This window comes from Agrilus planipennis, unplaced genomic scaffold (genome assembly GCF_000699045.2).
Source record: "Agrilus planipennis isolate EAB-ADULT unplaced genomic scaffold, Apla_2.0 scaffold236, whole genome shotgun sequence".
In the NCBI taxonomy this organism is placed as follows: Eukaryota; Metazoa; Arthropoda; class Insecta; order Coleoptera; family Buprestidae; genus Agrilus; species Agrilus planipennis.
In genome coordinates this window covers 282,142-308,157 of record NW_020439155.1, presented here as the reverse complement: position 1 = coordinate 308,157, position 26,016 = coordinate 282,142, and the positions used below count along the sequence as shown (strand labels likewise).

Genomic DNA, 26,016 nt, shown 5'->3' with positions numbered 1-26,016 from the left:
CCACGGTATTGTCATTATTCGCTTTTAACCTTTTCGTTTTCGCAGCGCCCACCGTCCATGATTCGCACCCATACAGCGCCGCGCTTCAAACATACACCTTCACCAATCTTTTCCGAATTTCTAAATTAACCGTCCGCCAGCGTAGAAAACTTCTTTTTATTCAAGACGACTTGACTCTGCGCTGTCCTCTGCAGACCAGTCGATTATTGTTGGCCATACTGTATATTTTCAATCTTTCCGTCAAAATAGTCCATATTTTTTTTTAGTTTTATGAATTGGGAATTTCAAGGAGTGTTTTCATGCATGTGAAAGATGAGACGTTTTTAATACGATCCAGTTTGACTTTGCGTAAGCCGGAACAGGAAAGTTTAAAGTAATTCTAATGTTCCAATGATATACATAAAACTTTTCTTTCTCTGTAGTTGTGGTGCAAATTTCGGCGTTTTGCGTGAGAGAAATTATTCTGATGACGACGACGCCGTGTTTCAATGTTGACGGCGCCGACGTTGGGTCCGACGTTTATTTAATTGCTTTCAAACACAAAGAATTTCGCGTCACGTCGGTTGAGGAAAAACAAAAAACAAAAGATTACTTTACTAGATGCCGCCATTTGACAAATGCCACCCGTCACCTCGCCGACAGTTAAGGCAATTGTTGAGATAACAATATGCAATTTTTAACGTTCCTGGCCGAATTGAGGACGAATAAAACTTAAATTAATGGAATCACTTACAGCTGCCCCTTTATTCAAAACTCACTAACTAAATCAAATCAAAAACTTGGACATTCATTGGGGAATTTTCACTTTATTTTTCTTTCTCCAATTAGGTTATCAACCTTAATACCATTACAAAAAAATAGAAAATAAATAGTTCTCATAATGTTACTTTAACCTGCCAAAGTCACAATTAAAGGTTTTCAGAACTGTCTATCCGCTTTTCTCGTACTAAAATTGTATCTTATTATTTATATTTCAGACTTTATTTGGGGGCTATGATTACCTGCCATCAGGGGCGTAGTCACCGTTTGCTTTTTGCATGAGTAAAGGGTGCGCGCCACACAGCTCCAGGTAGGTATATAACCCAAAACTATCATATATCACTCACAAATCTAAGTAGGTAGAAAAAATAGGAGTGCCCGAGTCCTAATTTGCTGCCCTGGCGTGTATCCTATTTTTCGTCATCTTTGGGTCAGGTAGTGGAATTTTCTTGGGTATTATTTTAGCAATCATATTCGTAAAAAAATTGGTAAATTCCCTCATTTGGTTATTTTTGCATGATTAGAATAGCACGCATAGTTTTGCATTAAATAAACCACTACAGGTTATGTAAAGTTACCTAGATTTGGTTTTATAGAAAAACAATTGTAAATTTGAACCAAAATTCGTTATCCAAAACACATCTTCTCGTCACGAATATTTATATGAGACATACCTTAAACGAACTGATCTCTATAAATTGGCTTTTCAGACATCCAAGCATTTTTCCAGATTCTCTACGCTGTTTACGTCTACGAAGCAATAACTTACCTGAAAAAGAAAAAATAAATTAGAAAATTTAATACACTCTTCTTGTGAGCATACACAAACGTATATGTAAATAGATTGTTACCTATTTTATAAACTAACTAAGTGTAAACTTTGATCAGTGCGAATAGGCATGCATTCTATTAAATAACAAAGGTTTTATGAAATTTTTAAGATGTTGTTTTGTTTATCAAATGAACTTATACCTTTATAACGTCGATCAAGTCAAATAGGCATTGAAAGTGAACATTTTTTTATTTTTACAATTTACAACAAGTGTTAACGGCGCAGTGGTGTAGATGTATCATGATCGATACGGATCCGGTCTCCAATCAAAAAGTCGATGATGCATTTTTTTTTTTTATTTATGTTATATTATTTTTTTACGAAATTCTTTTTAATATGCTTTTGATTACTGAGGATCATAAGGTTTCAATACGAAGTGACGTTTATTGCTCTGATTAAAAATTTTATTTTTACATCTTACTGGTCATTAATTTCGGGGAAAAAAATTAAATCAGGGTAATGTAACAAAGAAGATCTTGGTGTTCAGTATTCCGTCGAAACTGCTAGGCGCGGATCGCGTTTTCGATCTTGTTGGACTTCGTCAGCGCGTCACAGACAGAACAGAGACCAATTCTACCTGTCTACCTGCTGCCTTGAGACAGCATTTTATGAAATCCTACAAATGCTATCTAAAGTACAATGCTACTTTTAGTGGAATTCAATATGTTCAATAAGATCTATTTACATAGATGGATATACTATGAACATCTTTGTTCGATTTTGGTAACGTTCCTTGCACGTCGTGGATTCAATTCAGCAAGAAGATATCTATCTAAGTATGGATATAAGTATATATAAGCATGATATATGAATATATAAAATTTCACTAAAAGTAGCATTGCACTACAGATAGAGTTTACCGCGCTATTCGTAGGATTTCTGGGTAACGAAAGCTCATCATAACCTAAAAGCATACATGAAGTGCTTGCATCTAAGCAAATCAGCGATGTTAGATATACCAATTTCTTGGTGTATGTAGTGGTTTTTCAAGATTTGTACCGAGTACCAAGCTACAAACATACCAAGTTCTGAATATTGACCAAATTAACTAACTCCGGCATCTAGTATGGGATCAAAAAAGGTTCGACATATCTGCGAAATTTTCATAATTTTCTGTCCATTAATTTATTTATCGAGGGTACTTCCTTAAACACCACTACAAATTCTGTTTGAACGTCCAGTCCTTCTTTCCTAGTTTGTTTTATTTATTTTATTGTTTCAAGTGACAGCGGAACTCGGATGGTTATAAAATTTTGTCTTATTCTGTAAAATCACGTAAGTAAATGCAGGTTATTCATGTTTTATAATTTTTTGGCAATTAAAGATCAAAATAGACTAAACATACGAAATACAAAAAAGTTCGATCAAGAGTCATGAATTGTTCCGATAAAAAATAATATTCTTAAACTTGGGCAAAAACTCTATCAAGTAATACGCATGATATTTTGTATTCCGTAAACTTAGCAAAACCATATGCCGGGTCTATATGCAACATTCCAATTTTGCATTGATTATCAACGTTTTTTTGTCACAACCGTACCAGGTTTCCTAACCCTCATCGTCTAATTTCTAATGCATTTGATCAATGACAGAACATTGAATTGGTCGGTCGCATGCACGTAAGGCATGCCAAAATGCTTCGGCGATTTATTTCGTACTTCCTACTCTTAGAGCCCGTTCCTATTCATGATTATTATCGCTATTGCATGTACCTGTCTTGTGTAAAACAAGCAATTCCGATATTATGTAATATTGATTTTCTTGGTTTTCACAGTCATTCAATATTTATTATGTTTTCACGTTATCATGTAGGTACTTCCTATTGAACAAAGCTTTTAATTATTAATAAGCAGCGTTTTTTCATGTACATATCAGTCAAATCGATAAAGGCTTCCAAAATTAGGATTACGAAGTACCGAAGAACCCATTCGTCATCATCTTAATAATTACATTGTACTAAGCGCAGGTGGCTAAAAGGTAGAGGTAGAGCGTTTGGCATTTGGGCGGCGCCAGCGTCGCGATGCCCTTGACCCTCAGCATAACCTGCCTCACGGCCGCAGCAGTAGCTATAGCGTGCTACGCGACGCTCGATACGCAGCACCGTCCGTCAGGTCTATCGATTCGACGCTAACGACGCCTTACGCACCCAACATCGTGGTACGGCAATCAAATGGGGTGCTGGTGACTGTTTTCTCTCTTTCGCGCTATTTCGTATTTTACGCTCCGCCCATGGGGACTGGCTGTTGCCACGAACCCAGTCAGCTCTTTTCAGAATCAACAGAAAATTTTCCAAGGACCGCTATTTTCATTCACTACGCCGAATTCCACGCGGCACTCTTACAATTTAAACTTTACACAAATGACATTAGAAATTAATTGCTCTGATTAAAACAGATACGTTACAAAACAAATTCAATAAAAACTATAAATAATATTTATCATTGGGGTTTCGTTCCTCAAAACGAAAAGATAAATCAGGTCTGGGCCGATTCGATCAGAAAACAGACTAAAAATACTTTGAAGAAATTTGTTCTTTGTAGAGGTTATTATTAGGAATTCACAACAAAACCACTACAGTTAATGGTTCATGTCTTTGTTTCGACAAGCTTTCTATTAAATACCACCCTCACCAAAGTGCCAAGCCACATTACCCCATTCAAAGTCGTTTAAACACTAAACCAAAGAAATTTTAGTTCTTGGCTGGAGGGTTTTCAACAAGAGGGTTGGAACCGTTAATATGTTCTTAAACACTAAAAGTCTGCAAGGTGATAAAATCCTACTAATAAATTATCATCAATAAAAATAAAAACTTAGGCAATAAGCGAAAGAAATTGTGGCCGTTCGGCTATGCTGATGTGCCTATTCGTTCACGAGAAAAAAATAAACAAAATATATATACTGAAATAATAATTTAGAATAGTAATCATTAAATTATGACAAACGACATATCCCCATATAATTTTAATTACCAATTTGCATTAGGTAGTTTTTTTTGTTATACTTATTGTTGAGACCCTTTTCTTGGAAACAGAAATCTCAAAATTGTAAAGAACTTAAAAATGTAGATTGTAAAATTAGAAAGTGCAGGAACATTTGTTAGGGGACTATTTTTTAACAGCATGCCGAGGGTGGTCGGTCATGTCATAAATTATAAGTTGTAGTTTTTTAGAAATCGCACCGTACCGTCACGAAGTGACCCTGACTAAGTAACNCCTATTCATGATTATTATCGCTATTGCATGTACCTGTCTTGTGTAAAACAAGCAATTCCGATATTATGTAATATTGATTTTCTTGGTTTTCACAGTCATTCAATATTTATTATGTTTTCACGTTATCATGTAGGTACTTCCTATTGAACAAAGCTTTTAATTATTAATAAGCAGCGTTTTTTCATGTACATATCAGTCAAATCGATAAAGGCTTCCAAAATTAGGATTACGAAGTACCGAAGAACCCATTCGTCATCATCTTAATAATTACATTGTACTAAGCGCAGGTGGCTAAAAGGTAGAGGTAGAGCGTTTGGCATTTGGGCGGCGCCAGCGTCGCGATGCCCTTGACCCTCAGCATAACCTGCCTCACGGCCGCAGCAGTAGCTATAGCGTGCTACGCGACGCTCGATACGCAGCACCGTCCGTCAGGTCTATCGATTCGACGCTAACGACGCCTTACGCACCCAACATCGTGGTACGGCAATCAAATGGGGTGCTGGTGACTGTTTTCTCTCTTTCGCGCTATTTCGTATTTTACGCTCCGCCCATGGGGACTGGCTGTTGCCACGAACCCAGTCAGCTCTTTTCAGAATCAACAGAAAATTTTCCAAGGACCGCTATTTTCATTCACTACGCCGAATTCCACGCGGCACTCTTACAATTTAAACTTTACACAAATGACATTAGAAATTAATTGCTCTGATTAAAACAGATACGTTACAAAACAAATTCAATAAAAACTATAAATAATATTTATCATTGGGGTTTCGTTCCTCAAAACGAAAAGATAAATCAGGTCTGGGCCGATTCGATCAGAAAACAGACTAAAAATACTTTGAAGAAATTTGTTCTTTGTAGAGGTTATTATTAGGAATTCACAACAAAACCACTACAGTTAATGGTTCATGTCTTTGTTTCGACAAGCTTTCTATTAAATACCACCCTCACCAAAGTGCCAAGCCACATTACCCCATTCAAAGTCGTTTAAACACTAAACCAAAGAAATTTTAGTTCTTGGCTGGCGGGTTTTCAACAAGAGGGTTGGAACCGTTAATATGTTCTTAAACACTAAAAGTCTGCAAGGTGATAAAATCCTACTAATAAATTATCATCAATAAAAATAAAAACTATAGCAATAAGCGAAAGAAATTGTGGCCGTTCGGCTATGCTGATGTGCCTATTCGTTCACGAGAAAAAAATAAACAAAATATATATACTGAAATAATAATTTAGAATAGTAATCATTAAATTATGACAAACGACATATCCCCATATAATTTTAATTACCAATTTGCATTAGGTAGTTTTTTTTGTTATACTTATTGTTGAGACCCTTTTCTTGGAAACAGAAATCTCAAAATTGTAAAGAACTTAAAAATGTAGATTGTAAAATTAGAAAGTGCAGGAACATTTGTTAGGGGACTATTTTTTAACAGCATGCCGAGGGTGGTCGGTCATGTCATAAATTATAAGTTGTAGTTTTTTAGAAATCGCACCGTACCGTCACGAAGTGACCCTGACTAAGTAACCGAGGGTGAGGGGTGGCGACGGTACTGGATACATTTTAACTTGAGTTTTTCGGGGAGACTAAAATTGAACTCCAATAAAGACGGTTGACTTTGTAACAAAAAAAAAAGAAAAAACTTTGTACTGGCACTAAAAATAAAAATTAATTCGAACTGCAATCTGTATTTTATACAGCGTTTTAACAAGTGGTTAAGACGCAACACTTATTAAATTATTATTGCTGGTGTGCTTTTTCTTTTTCTCTGGTAGAATTACCAGCCACGGGAGAGTACTCAGCGTCATTATCCGGTACCCGGCCGGATCCTAAAAAGAGTGTCGGACCCGCCATGTACCGGATCCAAACCGTGTACCCAGCCCATCAAAACTAAATTTCATTTATCATTAGGGTTTTAGCACCTAAAGAAACATTTGAAAAATTTTTCTAAAAATATGCGCAAACAACATTTGTCTTCCCGTATTATCAAAAAGTCGACGAATTATAAAAAAAGTTATCAGGAAAACTACAACGAAAATTCTTGTCTAGATTTATAGAACTGACTTTAAGATACCTACTATCATTATTATTTTTTTACGAAATTCTTTTTAATATGCTTTTGATTACTGAGGATCATAAGGTTTCAATACGAAGTGACGTTTATTGCTCTGATTAAAAATTTTATTTTTACATCTTACTGGTCATTAATTTCGGGGAAAAAAATTAAATCAGGGTAATGTAACAAAGAAGATCTTGGTGTTCAGTATTCCGTCGAAACTGCTAGGCGCGGATCGCGTTTTCGATCTTGTTGGACTTCGTCAGCGCGTCACAGACAGAACAGAGACCAATTCTACCTGTCTACCTGCTGCCTTGAGACAGCATTTTATGAAATCCTACAAATGCTATCTAAAGTACAATGCTACTTTTAGTGGAATTCAATATGTTCAATAAGATCTATTTACATAGATGGATATACTATGAACATCTTTGTTCGATTTTGGTAACGTTCCTTGCACGTCGTGGATTCAATTCAGCAAGAAGATATCTATCTAAGTATGGATATAAGTATATATAAGCATGATATATGAATATATAAAATTTCACTAAAAGTAGCATTGCACTACAGATAGAGTTTACCGCGCTATTCGTAGGATTTCTGGGTAACGAAAGCTCATCATAACCTAAAAGCATACATGAAGTGCTTGCATCTAAGCAAATCAGCGATGTTAGATATACCAATTTCTTGGTGTATGTAGTGGTTTTTCAAGATTTGTACCGAGTACCAAGCTACAAACATACCAAGTTCTGAATATTGACCAAATTAACTAACTCCGGCATCTAGTATGGGATCAAAAAAGGTTCGACATATCTGCGAAATTTTCATAATTTTCTGTCCATTAATTTATTTATCGAGGGTACTTCCTTAAACACCACTACAAATTCTGTTTGAACGTCCAGTCCTTCTTTCCTAGTTTGTTTTATTTATTTTATTGTTTCAAGTGACAGCGGAACTCGGATGGTTATAAAATTTTGTCTTATTCTGTAAAATCACGTAAGTAAATGCAGGTTATTCATGTTTTATAATTTTTTGGCAATTAAAGATCAAAATAGACTAAACATACGAAATACAAAAAAGTTCGATCAAGAGTCATGAATTGTTCCGATAAAAAATAATATTCTTAAACTTGGGCAAAAACTCTATCAAGTAATACGCATGATATTTTGTATTCCGTAAACTTAGCAAAACCATATGCCGGGTCTATATGCAACATTCCAATTTTGCATTGATTATCAACGTTTTTTTGTCACAACCGTACCAGGTTTCCTAACCCTCATCGTCTAATTTCTAATGCATTTGATCAATGACAGAACATTGAATTGGTCGGTCGCATGCACGTAAGGCATGCCAAAATGCTTCGGCGATTTATTTCGTACTTCCTACTCTTAGAGCCCGTTCCTATTCATGATTATTATCGCTATTGCATGTACCTGTCTTGTGTAAAACAAGCAATTCCGATATTATGTAATATTGATTTTCTTGGTTTTCACAGTCATTCAATATTTATTATGTTTTCACGTTATCATGTAGGTACTTCCTATTGAACAAAGCTTTTAATTATTAATAAGCAGCGTTTTTTCATGTACATATCAGTCAAATCGATAAAGGCTTCCAAAATTAGGATTACGAAGTACCGAAGAACCCATTCGTCATCATCTTAATAATTACATTGTACTAAGCGCAGGTGGCTAAAAGGTAGAGGTAGAGCGTTTGGCATTTGGGCGGCGCCAGCGTCGCGATGCCCTTGACCCTCAGCATAACCTGCCTCACGGCCGCAGCAGTAGCTATAGCGTGCTACGCGACGCTCGATACGCAGCACCGTCCGTCAGGTCTATCGATTCGACGCTAACGACGCCTTACGCACCCAACATCGTGGTACGGCAATCAAATGGGGTGCTGGTGACTGTTTTCTCTCTTTCGCGCTATTTCGTATTTTACGCTCCGCCCATGGGGACTGGCTGTTGCCACGAACCCAGTCAGCTCTTTTCAGAATCAACAGAAAATTTTCCAAGGACCGCTATTTTCATTCACTACGCCGAATTCCACGCGGCACTCTTACAATTTAAACTTTACACAAATGACATTAGAAATTAATTGCTCTGATTAAAACAGATACGTTACAAAACAAATTCAATAAAAACTATAAATAATATTTATCATTGGGGTTTCGTTCCTCAAAACGAAAAGATAAATCAGGTCTGGGCCGATTCGATCAGAAAACAGACTAAAAATACTTTGAAGAAATTTGTTCTTTGTAGAGGTTATTATTAGGAATTCACAACAAAACCACTACAGTTAATGGTTCATGTCTTTGTTTCGACAAGCTTTCTATTAAATACCACCCTCACCAAAGTGCCAAGCCACATTACCCCATTCAAAGTCGTTTAAACACTAAACCAAAGAAATTTTAGTTCTTGGCTGGAGGGTTTTCAACAAGAGGGTTGGAACCGTTAATATGTTCTTAAACACTAAAAGTCTGCAAGGTGATAAAATCCTACTAATAAATTATCATCAATAAAAATAAAAACTTAGGCAATAAGCGNAAATAATTTTGTAGTATCTAAGATTATTGTATAAAACGTGTGTATTATATTAATTTTAATGCTAGGGATGATTTTAACTGTTTAAGGTGTATAAAATTGTATATTGATGTTATTATTTGTAGTTGGATATAATTTATTATGTTGAAAGATACTCTTTCAAGGCGGGCGGTATGTTGAGACCTTTTCTTAGAAAGAGAAATCTCGAAATTGTAAAGAACTGTAAATAGATTGTAAATTTAGAAAGTGCAGGAACAATTTTTAGGGGACTATTTTTTAACAGCATGCCGAGGGTGATCGGTCATGTCATAAATTATAAGTTGTAGTTTTTTAGAAAGCGCACCGTACCGTCATGAAGTGACCCTGACTAAGTAACCGAGGGTGAGGGGTGGCGACGGTACTGGATACATTTTAACTTAAGTTTTTCGAGAGACTAAAATTGGACTCCAATAAGGACAGTTGATTTGTAACAAAAAAAAAAGAAAAAACTTTGTACTTGCACTAAAAATAAAAATTAATTCGAACTGCAATCTGTATTTTATACAGCGTTTTAACAAGTGGTTAAGACGCAACACTTATTAAATTATTATTGCTGGTGTGCTTTTTCTTTTTCTCTGGTAGAATTACCAGCCACGGGAGAGTACTCAGCGTCATTATCCGGTACCCGGCCGGATCCTAAAAAGAGTGTCGGACCCGCCATGTACCGGATCCAAACCGTGTACCCAGCCCATCAAAACTAAATTTCATTTATCATTAGGGTTTTAGCACCTAAAGAAACATTTGAAAAATTTTTCTAAAAATATGCGCAAACAACATTTGTCTTCCCGTATTATCAAAAAGTCGACGAATTATAAAAAAAGTTATCAGGAAAACTACAACGAAAATTCTTGTCTAGATTTATAGAACTGACTTTAAGATACCTACTATCATTGTGTTTGGGTGGAAAATTATTTTTAATGCAATTAACTGAAAAAATTCTACACTTTCAAATGCGTATTCCTAAAGTTGGTGTTTCGTAGTTCAAGAAAGGAAACGTCAGTGGTTTACTAGTAGGCATGAACGATCAATAATTTATCTTAAAAGACGAATTTTTCTCACGTAAATCCCTAGTGGGATTGCAAAGATAAATTCGCTCTTTGAGTTTAATGGACAACAATTTCCCTGCAATTGTTTTATACAAGAAGATATCAATTTTTCATAGTGATTATAGAGAGCGCAAGTGCATTTTCGTGATAGGTCTTTCCAATCATGATTAAATCTGTCATTAGTGTAGTAGAATGAAGATTTGGGCTATAGGGCCGTGGTCTAAGTGAACTATTATGTCCAGACGTTTCGTCAGCTACTGCGGCTGACATCCTCAGTGGTAGTGTGTCGCTGTCAAGACTTCTAGATAATCTACGTTCACGTTGTCAACGCAGCACTGCCACTGAGGATGTCAGCCGCAGTAGCTGACGAAACGTCTGGGCACAATAGTTCACTTAGACCACGGCCCTACAACCCGAATCTTCATTCTACTATGGATTCCGGCCGTGAAAGCCTTTGTTTTTATATTGTCATCAGTGTACTTAATTTAAATGATATAGTTCTATGGAATTTATGTATGTTGTATGCCCTCCAACTGACGTGGGAGGTAAACAAGATACGGGGGCCAGGTTGGGCTTGCATAAGTGAAAAACATTGTGCATAGTAGTTTAACCGTGGACACACCCTTGAATCAATTGCCATCCGAGATATATAAAAGGTAATGTTCGATAGGTCTTTGATGTGATATTATTAATATGTGCATGAAATTGCATTTTTTTATCGATCTAATTCCCGTATGTTTAATTAAGAAAAAAAAAAAAACAAAGAAATACTAATTTATAATATATTTATATATAACACAGATAAGATAAGACACTCGCATGAACAGTGTCGATAGGTCCGTGGTAATAAGAGTGTTCCCCTGTTATACCGGTGCGTCCGAGAGTCTAGCCGATTTTTGTATCGATTTTTTTTCTTTTGCCACCGGGAGGTCTATGGCAACGCCGGGAATTACCTATATTCGTATACATATAATAAATACGAATGTGTTTGCTTGTTGCTACATTTTGACGCCTTAACCATCACGAAATTTTGTACACACATTATCAGAGGTACAGAAAAGGGCAGCATAGGGTACCTTTTATACAGAAAATGGCGGCATAGGGCACCTTTTATACAGAAAAGGGCGGCATAGGGTACCTTTAATACAGAAAAGGGCGGCATAGGGTACCTTTTATACAGAAAAGGGCGGCATAAGGTACCTTTTGTACAGAAAAGGGCGACATAGGGTACCTTTCATACAGAAAGGGGCGGCATAGGATACCTTTTGTACAGAAAAGGGCGACATTGGGTACCTTTATACAGAAACGGGCGGCATAGGGTACCTTTTATACAGAAAAGGGCGGCATATGGTACATTTTGTACAGAAAAGGGCGCCATTGGGTACCCTCTATATAGAAATGGGCGGCATAGAGCACCTTTTATATAGAACAGGGCGGCATAGAGTACCTTTTATACAGAAAAGGGCGGTATAGGGTAACTTTTATACAGAAAAGGGCGGCGTAGGGTACCTTTTATACAGAAAAGTGCGGCATAGGGTAACTTTTATACAGAAAACGGCGGCATAGGGTACCTTTTATACAGAAAAGGGTGGCATAGGGTACCTTTTATACAGAATAGAGATAGAAAAATTAGTTTTATGTGGTCCTCGATGATCTTTAACACGTAGTTAGCTCTAAATATACTTTGTTTTATTCAGTACGTACCTGTCAAATACCATCAGTAGTATCCACACATTTCATTATAACATTAGACTGCCCGTTCATATACGAGGGTGGATTGATAAGTTTCCGGCCTAACCAAGAGATGACGCCACTAGGCCTACCTTGAGGTGACATTCTATAGTACCATCCTTGGATAGCTTGTAGCTATAGTTTCAGCCCGATCTCCTTGCTAGTGTAGGTTTGACAGCACGCTGAACAAGACGCCTCTGTGGTTTTCGTAAAAATGGAAAAGCAGGAAAATCGTGCTGTCATCAAATACTTTTATTTGAAGGGGTTAACGCCGAAGGAAATTAAAAAAGAGATGGACTCAACACTGGGGACATCCTCCCCGTCATATTCAACCGTTAAGCAGTGGGTTTCCGAGTTTAAAAAGGGTCGTGTGAGCACCTCTGATGGGCCTCGCTCAGGACGCCCCGTTGAGGTCACAACTCCAGATATGATCGAAAAAATTCATCAAATAGTGCTGGGAGACCGCAGATTGAAAGTGCGTGAGATAGCTGAGACCTGTAAGATGTCATATGAACGTGTGCAACATATTTTGCACCAACATTTGCATATGGAAAAGCTCTGTGCAAGATGGGTGCCGCGTTTGCTAACAGTCGACCAAAAATTGATTCGAAAAAACATTTCTACCGCAAATTTGTCATTGTATAAGCGTAATCCAAGCGAATTTTTGCGTCGATTCGTAACCGTTGACGAAACGTGGGTCCACCACTACACTCCTGAAACCAAAGAACAGTCTAAACAGTGGATTGGACCAGGGGAACCAACTCCAAAGAAGGCAAAAACAATTTTTTCGGCGAACAAGGTTATGGCTACTGTTTTTTGGGATGCAAGAGGTATTATATACATTGATTACCTTGCAAAGGGTAATACTATCACTGGTCAATACTACGCAGACTTATTGCAACGTTTGAGCCACGAGGTGAAAATTAAACGACCTCATCTGGCGAAGAAAAAAATCTTGTTTCATCACGATAACGCACCAGCGCACACGTCAATCGTTGCGACGGCTAAAATCAACGATCTAAAGTTTGAATTGATGCCGCACCCTCCTTACTCTCCAGACCTAGCCCCGAGTGACTATTTTCTGTTCCCTAATCTCAAAAAATGGCTTGGCGGTAAGAGATTTGCGGACAATGAAGAAGTAATCGAAGCTGTAAATGGTTATTTTGAGGAGCTTGACGAATCAGTCTATAGAGATGGCATTAATAGACTGGAACACCGCTATGAGAAATGTATCAGCCTTGGAGGAGATTATGTTGAGAAATAAAAAAAAAAAATTTTTAAAAACCTTGTTTTTCTTGGTCAGGCCGGAAACTTATCAATCCACCCTCGTACATATTATTTAGTCACTGTCAATCATTTCCAAAATGTGACAACCTCTGTACAAATTAACGCATCTGAGAAAATTATCAAGTAGTTTTTTTCCCGTATGCTATTAATTTGTGATTGCTACAACACTGCAAATTCATGGTCATAAAAATATCCGGCGTCTTAAAGTACCTACATAGGCAACCGAATAAGTTTGAATGTGATAAGGTAGTATAATGTGTAATATATATACGTTAGTACGCACACCTTTTTTGATTAATTAATGACTTACATAATCAGTTAAAAGACTATACGCTACAGTAATTATTAAACTACGCAGAATTTCTATTACTTATTTTATTTAACTGTTTTATTGGATGTTTGGTAATTCTTTTTGAGTGAAAAATACATTATGAATTATGAGTCAATTAAAATCTGCATATTTGTTGCTTTTAATGTCCATCTCAATTTTATTACTTATTCATCATAAGTAAATTATTTTAATAGCATGATGAGTTGTATGTAGCCTTTTTTGGTCTTTTTGTTTCGTCGTAAATCGCTTTTTTTGACAAATTTTAAATTATAAAAAGTAAACGCAAAAGGTGAATTTTAAGAAATACACAGTTATAAAAACTCTTGTGTATGTATTTAAACATATACTCTTCAGGCGAATTAAGAACCAGACATAGGGATATTCTAGTACAAATCATCAACGGGCGGTGTCATCTTTTAAAAAATTAGACATAATAAGAATTTTAGAAGAATTATTGTCAATATGACCTTCGTGGTTAGGCAAAATCGTCGTTGTTGCTGCTGTCACCTCTCGTAGGTTAGTGGTAGAGCAATAGTGCGTAAAGCGAGGGACCCGGGTTCGATTCTCGGCGAGGGCGTAACAGTAGAAACAATTTTCCTTATTAATTTGAGGTTATCTGTAGTACAAAAAATTAATTCAGAAATTAATTTACTTCAATATACGATGTGGTATAGAATACAAAATACAAATGCCTTCAGTCATCTTTTTGTATAATAAATAAAGTTCAATAAATGCAATTTAATGCTTTTATGGACACGCTTTGTTCAAAAGATATTGAAAGTTCGGTTAGTTTAGAACAGTTTTCATAAAAGCAGGTAACATATTCAGATAGACGTGGTTGAGAAAATATATTCTACACGTTCACCAAATTATGCATTTTCGCTTGTGTAACATAAAAGGAACCTGAATGAAAGAAATGTGTAATTTCTATGCTCAATGAATACTTTGCCTTAGCTGTGTACAGTGGAACTTGGTTATTGCAACAACTTCGATGTAACGTCAGTTTTTGTTTTTAATAATCCCGCAAAACCATTGAACCAACACTCAAAAGCTCGGTAATAATAACAACAAACACGGAGATAACGTCATATTTTTATTGCTACAAATCCTTGAAACGGTTTTATTACGTTTGCCGGTCGGCACCTTGGTCGACAAAATGAAAAGTTGTCCACTTGTCCACCCCCGAATTGCCTTTGTTGGCATTTATTGGGATTACCATAAAGACCATATTATCACTACAAAATGTGTTTTCGAAATGAGGCAGCACCTTTTCCTTTTATAATACCGAAACAAGTACTAGAAGTTTTGACGTTTACTTATTAATATAATGATTTATGAACATATCAAACAAATCTTGGCAATTCTCGAAATTCTCTAGCAGGTTGGTTTAAGTATTCGCGAATAGTGATCTAATCTAGTTCTTCTTCAGCGTCCCTCTTAACTGTTTGAGTTGCCATGTCTCCAACCAACCGTTCATGTCTCAGAAAATGTCATATTAGTTTCACTCACCTATTTTTTATTGACTTCCACAGCATGCTCTATTCTTCTACTCTTTCTAATATCTTCTCATTTTCAACCTTTTCTAAGCAAATTTTTAGTATCCTCCTATAACCCCCCTCCTAAATCAAAAAAACTATCTTTTTTGCAGCGTCCACAGTGCACGGTTTCACAACCATACACAGTCGTTTTTTTTTTTTTTTTAATTTGTATCTCTAACGCTTTTTCTATTCTGAGTTATCTGACTCCAAATCGTAGATTTTTCGAGTATTTTAGTCTAAATCCTAATACTGCAAAGGTATCATGGTTTTAAAAAATAACTTTATCAAAAGGAATTCCACATAGTTTACGAACAACTACGTCTATTAAAAAATTATAAGTTTTTCATTGTTAGTAATGTTATTAACTGAAATTTTATATAACGTATCGTTAGAACTTCTTGAAGAGTTATTTAAGACAAAATAGGAAGAAAACCGTTATAAAACCTCTTATTATCTTCTGGAAAATGTAAACAGTCTTCTGTTCCATTTAACTTCAGTTGCTGTTCCCTAAACTTAATTTAATTTGAAACCAAACGACCCTTTTTTCGCACAATTGGTTTTAATGTTTTAGCACAGTTTACTTTTATCGGTCTGTGTATGAGCACGATAATCGATAAGGAATTTTTACGTTAACCAAGATTTACGATAGAATCACCTAAATAGAAATCTATCTACCTGGATTTTTCTAAAGTGAAAGAAAGTTGACATACTGCTATCACATCTAGGGTTGCCACCTTTTCAGGCTTTACATAAATTATTTCTCGACTAAAAGGTTAAAAAAAAGTAATCAGCATAAAAATAAAGTATTTTATTTAGTTTTTAAACATATTTTTTCTTACACCTAGCAGCCAGTAACAAATTGCTGTCGCTCTTAAATACATTAATAGCCTCTAAACATGGCAAACAAAGATTTAAGCAAACTAAAAGTTCTTTTCTATAAATGCTGAAGTGACCGGAACGGACAGCAAAAGTGACACAACCTTGAACAGATATGGGAAATCAGGTTATTCCGTAAATATGGCTTGCTATTTTTTCTGTGCAATATTATTGATGTAAAAATACTCTGAATTTCGAATAATCGCTTACNAACGGACAGCAAAAGTGACACTACTTTGAACAGATTTGGGAAATCAGGTTGTTCCGTAAATATGGCTTGCCATCTTTTTGTGCAATATTATTGATGTAAAAATACTCTGAATTTAGAATAATCGCTTACAAAGTTACGATGTTTACTTAAGGCCTTAAATAAAGTATTGTTGCGTACTTTATGTGTCTTGTAAAGTATAACAAACGCACAGTCGAAATAGAGTACAATACTTTATAATAAAGTACAGGTGGCAACCCTAATTACATCCTACCTTTTAAATAGAAAGGAGTTAATCTATATGATACTATACAAATTCGACAAACAGCAAGGCGCACGACGGGAACAGTGCCAGTGACACGATTGACTAAGATAATTTAAATTTCATTTCAAACTGTCACTCACAATTTTTTACAATTAATTACATTTAACTTACAGTTTATTGTATAATTATATACATGTTTCAGATGAACCATGTCTTAAAACTTCCCTGAAAAGGATTTTAGCTAGGTGAACAGCTTCAGGATGATCTTCTCGAAGTATACAATATTTGAATTTACTTAACATGTACGTATTTCACTTGAAACCATTCGCGACCATGTAAACACGATAACTGCGCTTTTGTAAGAACTAGAACTTTTTTGCGCAAAACTTTAACGAAAATATAGGTATGTATTGCTATGGCGCAACTAAGAAACAATTTTGAACAAGACGGGGAAATCGACGACCACCACTTCTCGCCGCTTCCCCGCTCAAAGTTCAAATTAATGGTTTTTGATTTCTTCTATTAGAAGGTATGAAAATTTCAACCCTTAATATGTATTTCAACAGGAATCACCGACTTTTGAAAAAATGTGCAAATTCACTGTTTTCTTGTCATTTGTGAACTAACTGTTGGATCAGTCGGGGTACATTTGTTTGGCTTTTATTAGTTTCTAATCTGCGCATCTTTTTATAATTGAATTTTTGTTCAAAATCCAGCAAATATTAATTTTCCAATTTTAAATCTTCTTTTTCTGGGCATCATCATCTTCATGTCGATATTTTTTAACCGATTTCAAAAAAGGATTCAATTCGATTGTAGGTTTTTTTTGTACGTTTGTTACGCCAATTATGAATTGATTTTGATAATCCCTTTTTTGGTTGGTAGGTCATACCAATTAATTTTATGGAAATTGGTTCAGCGCTTTTTGAAAAGATTAACAAAAAAAATATTCACACACTACAAACTTAAACTGAAAAATAAAAAGTAATATTTTAATCACTTCAAAGCAATTATAATTAGTTATTTCTCGAGTTGAAACCAAAACAAAAATAACCTTAAAGATACCTGAGCAATAGTGCGTAAAGCGAGGGACCCGGGTTCGATTCTCGGCGAGAGCGTAACAGTAGAAACAATTTTCCTTATTAATTTGAGGTTATCTGTAGTACAAAAAATTAATTCAGAAATTAATTTACTTCAATATACGATGTGGTATAGAATACAAAATACAAATGCCTTCAGTCATCTTTTTGTATAATAAATAAAGTTCAATAAATGCAATTTAATGCTTTTATGGACACGCTTTGTTCAAAAGATATTGAAAGTTCGGTTAGTTTAGAACAGTTTTCATAAAAGCAGGTAACATATTCAGATAGACGTGGTTGAGAAAATATATTCTACACGTTCACCAAATTATGCATTTTCGCTTGTGTAACATAAAAGGAACCTGAATGAAAGAAATGTGTAATTTCTATGCTCAATGAATACTTTGCCTTAGCTGTGTACAGTGGAACTTGGTTATTGCAACAACTTCGATGTAACGTCAGTTTTTGTTTTTAATAATCCCGCAAAACCATTGAACCAACACTCAAAAGCTCGGTAATAATAACAACAAACACGGAGATAACGTCATATTTTTATTGCTACAAATCCTTGAAACGGTTTTATTACGTTTGCCGGTCGGCACCTTGGTCGACAAAATGAAAAGTTGTCCACTTGTCCACCCCCGAATTGCCTTTGTTGGCATTTATTGGGATTACCATAAAGACCATATTATCACTACAAAATGTGTTTTCGAAATGAGGCAGCACCTTTTCCTTTTATAATACCGAAACAAGTACTAGAAGTTTTGACGTTTACTTATTAATATAATGATTTATGAACATATCAAACAAATCTTGGCAATTCTCGAAATTCTCTAGCAGGTTGGTTTAAGTATTCGCGAATAGTGATCTAATCTAGTTCTTCTTCAGCGTCCCTCTTAACTGTTTGAGTTGCCATGTCTCCAACCAACCGTTCATGTCTCAGAAAATGTCATATTAGTTTCACTCACCTATTTTTTATTGACTTCCACAGCATGCTCTATTCTTCTACTCTTTCTAATATCTTCTCATTTTCAACCTTTTCTAAGCAAATTTTTAGTATCCTCCTATAACCCCCCTCCTAAATCAAAAAAACTATCTTTTTTGATTTAGGAGGNGATCAGTTTTTTGCCAGCAAAGACCAAAAATTTTATGAGCGTGGAATTATGCTACTACCAGAAAGATGGCAAAAGGTGTTGGACCAGAACGGTCAATATATAATTTAATAAAGTATTTGTTTATTATACGAAAACTGTCTTTCATTTCCACAAAAAAAAACGAAATAACTTTCCGAACAACCCGATATATAAGTATGAATGATTTCGTCGATTATTCAGTAATGCATTTTGCTTTAAAGTAATTGAAATATTATTTTCTACTTTTTAGTTTAAGCTTGTACCTACATGTAGATACAGCCCTGAAGTCAGTTTTTATTTTTCTTTTTTTTTTTAAATTAACTTTATTTGCTTTTAGGATGCACTACGTTTGATAGTAAAACCTAATTCTGTTCCTACGCTAATAATAATATGAGTCAGAACTATTCCTGGAAAATTATCTTTACTGCTACTGCGTCGTATCAAGTGAAACAGAGGGCTTTCACTTTCTCTTGAACTTGTAAAAGCTCGGAGATTTGAACCCGATGTTGCACCCATCCTACTCGCCGCCTCCTTCTTCTCCTTTCCCCTAATAAATGTGTAGGAGTGTTTATGTAGCACGCGCGCCGATTCATAGGAGGAGGAGGAGGAGGAGAAAGTTCACCGGGAAACGCCGGGACCGGGACTTCGTTGGAACAACAGCTGACCGGGCCTTCTTATTGTGCGGCGAAGTTTTGTAACAAAATTGGATGAAAATTCATCTTCCAAATTCCGCTTGAGTTTCTTTCTGATATATGAAGAGATTTATCATTTGATAAACTAAATTGATATTTTATGATAATTGATCTCGTTTGGAATGCGTAATATTCTCTTATTAGTTCCCTACATTATACCACTACCCACTCTTTTATGTTTCTTTATAAAAATTTCTTAAACGCCATTTATCGCAATGAGGCCTAAATCAGTGGTGTATTTAGGCTTGATGTCGCTCTAGGCACCGTTTGATGTGCCGCTTTTTTTGAGTTGTGAGGGAGTGAAATTAATATTAGAATTGTCAAAATTTATTTATAAAAAAAAATAATACCGATAAAAATGGAAATTTAAATTCAACCACTAGACTATTTATTCGATGTTGAGTCGCAATATTCATTTTGTTATTTGTATATTTTTCAGCATTTATTTTTATAATTCTAGTAGAATGGTTATTTTCTTATTATTGCAGTATTTTCAATTGTGTACATTTTACAGCAGTAAGTTTAGGAATTTGTAGTTTGCCGACCATCAAAGTTCAAAATATTTTATTGACCATTGTGTCGAGTTCTATTGTAGATAATATTCACTTTCTTCTATTCAAACACGAACACCCCAATAAAATTCATTTGGGTTTTCGCTTGGGTTATGTTTCCCAGAAATCAAGGCAAACTGCAAATTTCTAAACATGCGTTGCACATGTGTCGGTACCCCAAGTACCGGTTAATGCCCTTCTGGTACTCCCACTATCTTTCAACCCCTCTGTATCTCTGCCTTAATTTCCTAACAAATCACGATCTTCTACTTTTTCTCTAACCAATCAACTTTTTCCAATTTGAATTTAATTCCACCCCCAAACTATTTCCTCCACTTTTCCATTTTTTCTAATTTCAGAACTTCAGTCATTTTCGGAGACAGTTGCAATTTGGCCTTCAATTCAATCATTCGCTCTTTCCGTTCGGTTTCTATTGTCATTAATTTCTAGGGGTGGGTCGTTTACGTTTTCACCGACAACGAAACGAAACCGTTTTTTTTTTTAACGTCAACTAGTTGATAAACTAGTTAACGTTTCAACGTTAATAGATCAACGTTGTTTTGGTTACTTTTCTTAAAGAAGTAATAGGTCTATTTTTTACTTTTTGAAGTTTAGGTCTGACCAGAGTATAATAAATTGTTATCAGACGTATTTATTCATCTTCTTTTTTAAATATTTCATATTATTAAAAGAGAAATGAGAAAAACCATTTTTTTATTTAAATTAGCGACAACGTGTAGGTATAGTACAGTAGTTAAAATTATTTTTTATCAATTAAAAATATGATACTTGTAATACGTATATACAGTTTAATAAATTAAATGATTTTAAGTCATTAATGAAAAAAGAAAAATACAGAATAGCACAAAATCTGCTATTTAATTAATAATTATTCATTTATTGAGTTAATTTATTTCGCCTAACTAGTCACTCGATGAACCTGTTACGGCAAACGTGCAAATTTTTACATTTCTTCTTGTTTGGATCTCCTACAGCAAGAATAGCATAATTCATAATACAATAATATCTACCTAACTATATGTTGGCGGGAATTTTATTTGGGACTTGGGTGGTGGCAGTAGTAACTGACCGAGGGTGAAGGGTATCATAAATCTTAAACGTATTGGGTTTAAATTCGGTTCATTTCGTTTTTTTTTTTTGGTGGTGCTGAGCGTTACATTTTTAAACTAGTTGAATTTTCAACTGGTTTACTGACTAACGAAAAACAGTTGAAACGTTCCTGGTGGAGAAACGGTTAAATAAACTAGTTCGTTGATTCAACGTCCACCACTATTAATTTCGAGTTTTATACAGTCCACCTTACATAGTTAAGTTTTTTTTTGTTATCCATTTGTTTTTGTTAAAGTGTTTGTTAATTCTTAAGTGTTGTAAATAAATAGTTAAAACCAAGTGCAGTTTCATATCAACAAATTACATTTGCGTAATTCCGAAAACTGGCCCCTACAATAATACAAATAAAGTCGTCAAACTACGGCGACAACATTCGATATACAATGTATTTTATTGAAAATTTTTCATACGTTCAAAAAGAATCTAATCTAATCGATTTTTGAATTCGAATTGTCCTTGGATTCTTTCACCTTCAGTATTTTCCTGCCCTTAAAATTATCCCGGGCCTTACGGCTCTAGGTGTAAATTCACCATTGGCAAATATTTTATTGTCAATATAACAATAATTATTTCACCACTCAATGACTTCTTCAAGAGGAAGAATAATACTAGGTGTATTAACAACGACTTTTATTCTTTCAATTTTAATTTGTGTATGGCAGGGGTTTTCACAAAAAAAAAGGATACAAGGTAAAGTTAACTGCAGGGGTTTTCACAAAAAAAAAATCACTGTTAACAAATCACTATTTTATGGCCTTTGTAATTATTAAAAGGTGTTGAAGAGATTAAACATTGCAAATTTGTTTTAACAAGAAAATACAACTACATTTTCAATTCAAATCTGTCACTTCCAGGTAGATTGTTACGTTGATTCTTAAACGAATACGTATATTTTGAATACAAATTTTCCAGGAAACAAGAGATATTTTTATGCATAAAAATTTAGTACCAAACTGCCTACACCATGATTCTAAGACTCATACACATTACTAAAACACAAAATGCAACTCCAACAATAAAAACGGCTACAAAAACAATTTGCGGATTACTAAAATAACCACACAACGGCAGTTTAAATACCCCTATCCGACGGTTTGTTTTGAAGAAAAGTATTAAAAAATGCTTAAAAATTACTTTTTTTGATAGTTCACACTTTCATAGTAATATTAACAATTTAAAACATATTTTTGTCAATGTCACTGTATTAACCTGATAGTTTCCGGTCTAACCTTACCGAACTGATTCTGTAAGTGGACATTATGAAAAGTAGATACAGTGAAAGCTCTTTATTCGCGGGGTATACGTTCCATAAATATACCGCGAATATAGAAACAGTGGATATGGAATAGTAATTGGTAATTAGTATTGAATCATAGGGGATATGTTCTAAAGTTCCAAAATAAAACCAATATGTATCAAAATAAGATCAATGCATGGAGAAATTCGCAATTAAAATTAATCGTTATAATCAGCTTTAGGCAATAGTTTAAAAAAATTAGTGATTTTTTCTTGTATTGAATGAAATTAGTCCACTCGGTTACATCTTTTAAAAAAGTCACCTCGGCAAGAGCCAACAGTACTCAAAAGATGCTGATACGTTAAAAAATAACCCCAAGTCCTTTTCCACTCGGTTAGATTTTTTATAAAAGCCGCTTCGACACATACCAACTGTATAGGTACTCAAAAATACAGATACTTTAAGGGTATTCAGATTATCGGTTCTAGATAACAAGAGTTTAATATTTGGAACAGAGGTTTGTAATTTTCTAGTAAGATAGATAAAGCTTTGTTCTAAATTCTGTAAAAGGCTATTTTTTAATTTTTTAATTTCTATTGAAAATACGTGTCCTACAAGAAGCATCAACTTTAAGCACTCGTAAAAGCTTTTAATGGCCATATTATTGAAAACCAAAAACATACCGAGTTAATGTGAACCTTTGTCTGTTACCATACAAAAAATTAGATATTTATCTCGCAGCGTTAAATCACAATGTTTAGAATAGAAACCCATGTTTTCGGAAAAATTCACTCTAGGCACGGGCGGTCTATTGCGGTCAATCCGAATCCTTTTCTGTTTACCGATTGCATCCGCAAATAATTAAATTTTTAGTCGCGAATACAGGAATTGGGTTGAAATTTTTTCACCCGCGAATAATGAAAACGCGAATAAGGAAACTGTGAATAAGGAACTTTCACTGTACTTACAATTCGTCTGTCTCAGTTTCGCAAAAACTGTCGAAATATGCAAAAAAAATGATTTCGAACACAGAGTAATATGCATAAACTTGCATCCGAAACCCATTGAAGCAGTGGCATTAGAAGTTTTTTGAAGTAAATAATAAAGTGAGTGCAAGGGACAGGTATTGACAAAATTCAATATTAGACTAATAATTTTTGGAAGAGAAGGTTATAAACTTTAGTAGATTTATTGTTCCATAAATAAATAGTTAAGTAACAGATTTACAATTTTGACCTTATAATCCAAAACCGGCAAAATTAAACTGAACGGACTATAGAACACATAAGAATTTTTACCTTACTATAGCATGGTACTTTTTCCATTTTATCAATCAAACGCACCTACATTATGAGACTTTCTCTATTATCTACTATCAACCAAACTTTTGATTTCTCTACTACCTAAATACTTACCAATAATCGTTTCAATTACAAGAGCTTCAAATAGATATACAAAAGAGAGCATACGAGACTGTGGTAACTAGTAAAGCACATCACAATGAACTTTTTATCAACCACCTCAATATCAATGCGAGGCAAGATAGATACACTATTAAACGTTACATATATAGAGTTATCGTTATAACCGATGTTGTTATAACCAAGTTGTACTCCATACATTTTTTTTTGTCTTCGAATCTGATGGGTTATTAATCAATAATATGCAACATTTTATTACAGAGCACAATTGATTGAGTTGCCCTCTTGTTTACTGTATTCAACCAACTGAAAAGCAAATTCTCCAATAGACACGAAATCTCACAATACAAACTTAGAATAAAGCCCAATTTCTACAAAATACAAGTACAATACAAACATTTTATACAATTGACGGCTTCAGAAAACTTTTCTATAAACGATCGTATAAAATATCGGCTTTCAAAGAAAAGAAAATCTAATAGTGAAAAGGAGCAGTAATGTACAATAAAGCTCCATTTCGCCGAGGTCTACAATAGATTATTCGCTCTTTCAGTCCACATGAATATTCCAGTCTAGAGAAGCCATTCAATTTGACGTAATTTTGTAAATATATTCACACTATTTTGCAGAATGAATTTATCATAGAAGACTAGATGGGGATGTCTCGGAATTTAACAAGTTGAAATGTATTATGAAGTAAAGCAGGTAAATAACAATAATTGAAACACTTAAAAAAGAGTTTAAGGAATGAATGCATTTAGTTTTTACCTATCATCACGAGTACTGTGTTTTCATCAGATATATGGAAAATGGTTGCTACGATTTCTTATTTCATATTTTAAAATAAAAACTAGAGATGCGCCCGATAGTACAACACCGCTACGGTTAATAAATAATTCATGTCTTCGTTTTTGTGGGTTTTCCTTTAAATACCACCCTCTCATTCAAAAAATCAGTAATAGAATAATAGAAACCAACAAGCGACAGAAATTGTAACAGTTCAGCCATTCTGAAGTACTCTTGTTCACGAAGAAAAAAAACACAATAACTATATCGAAATAAATAATTTAGTGCAGTAGTCAATAAATAATACAAATTAGAGCAAGCGATCTATCTCAATACAACCTTAATTACTAATTTTCATTAGGTAGGTTTTGTTATATTTATTAAATTATTATTGTTGGTGTTCTGTTTTCTTTTTTACTGGTAGAATTACCCCGGCGTCATTATCTGATACCCGGCCGGATACTAAAATCATTGTTTGCTGTAACATTTGTAGTTGCAACAATTTATATTATTAAAGATTATGTATAGTAGTAGAGTTTCATTCGCCCCGTAAAAACCAATATTTTGAAAAAAATATTGCTCGTGATTTCACGGAAAACACAATCATAAGCAAAAAAATTACAAAAGAAATACAACACTGGTGCTGCCAGTTCCCAGCTGAATTAAAGCAATGTTGTGTTGTCGTTTTGATATACAGGGCCGGAAATGAATTTACTTGTACTTTCAACTGCAGTTTTCCCGAAACCGGTGCACTTTCGAACATACAAACATTTACTTAATTTTCATGTTTTATAGTGCTCTACCACCTCCTGCAAGCTTGGCACTTACTTCTGCAACACCCTGTATAGTCTGTTGCTTTCTGATATTGAATTTTGTTGCGCATTTCACAGGGCTCGTCTGTCCGAATTTGTTTTTGTCACACGAGATCACCAATCGCGTCGTTCTAAACATCACTTGCGATTCAAAACACATGCACTAAATAGCACACGTGGGGGAAAACCTGCTAATTTCAGGGAAAATTAAAATCTTTGTTCACAGCTTAGAGCTAGCTACTTGTGCAAAATAAAATCGAACCTTGAGAGTTTGAAGAATTATACAGAATTTTTAACTTCCCATTAGGAAGTTATTGTAATTGGGTCGAAAAGTGAAATCGGAATTTTCATTATATTTCCACGTTTTAACATATTAGTAGCATGCTAGCCAATTTTTTTGATGATGTGTGTATGTACGTACGTACGTACGTACGTACGTACGTA

At 34.7% G+C, this 26,016-nt stretch overlaps 1 protein-coding gene across 2 annotated transcripts in view; it reads right to left on the bottom strand.

The window, feature by feature from the left end:
• Positions 1–26,016, bottom strand: part of LOC108739593 (nuclear receptor coactivator 1) — a 368,290-nt gene that overhangs the window by 165,434 nt on the left and 176,840 nt on the right. Inside the window, exon 1 of one of the 2 annotated variants that reach the window (XM_018473573.1) lies at positions 1,434–1,457. The exons of the other annotated variant lie outside the window; for it this stretch is intronic. The gene's annotated coding sequence lies outside the window, so the exon portion shown is untranslated. Of the gene's footprint in view, positions 1–1,433; positions 1,458–26,016 lie in introns of those variants that run through there. 2 annotated transcript variants of the gene reach the window in all.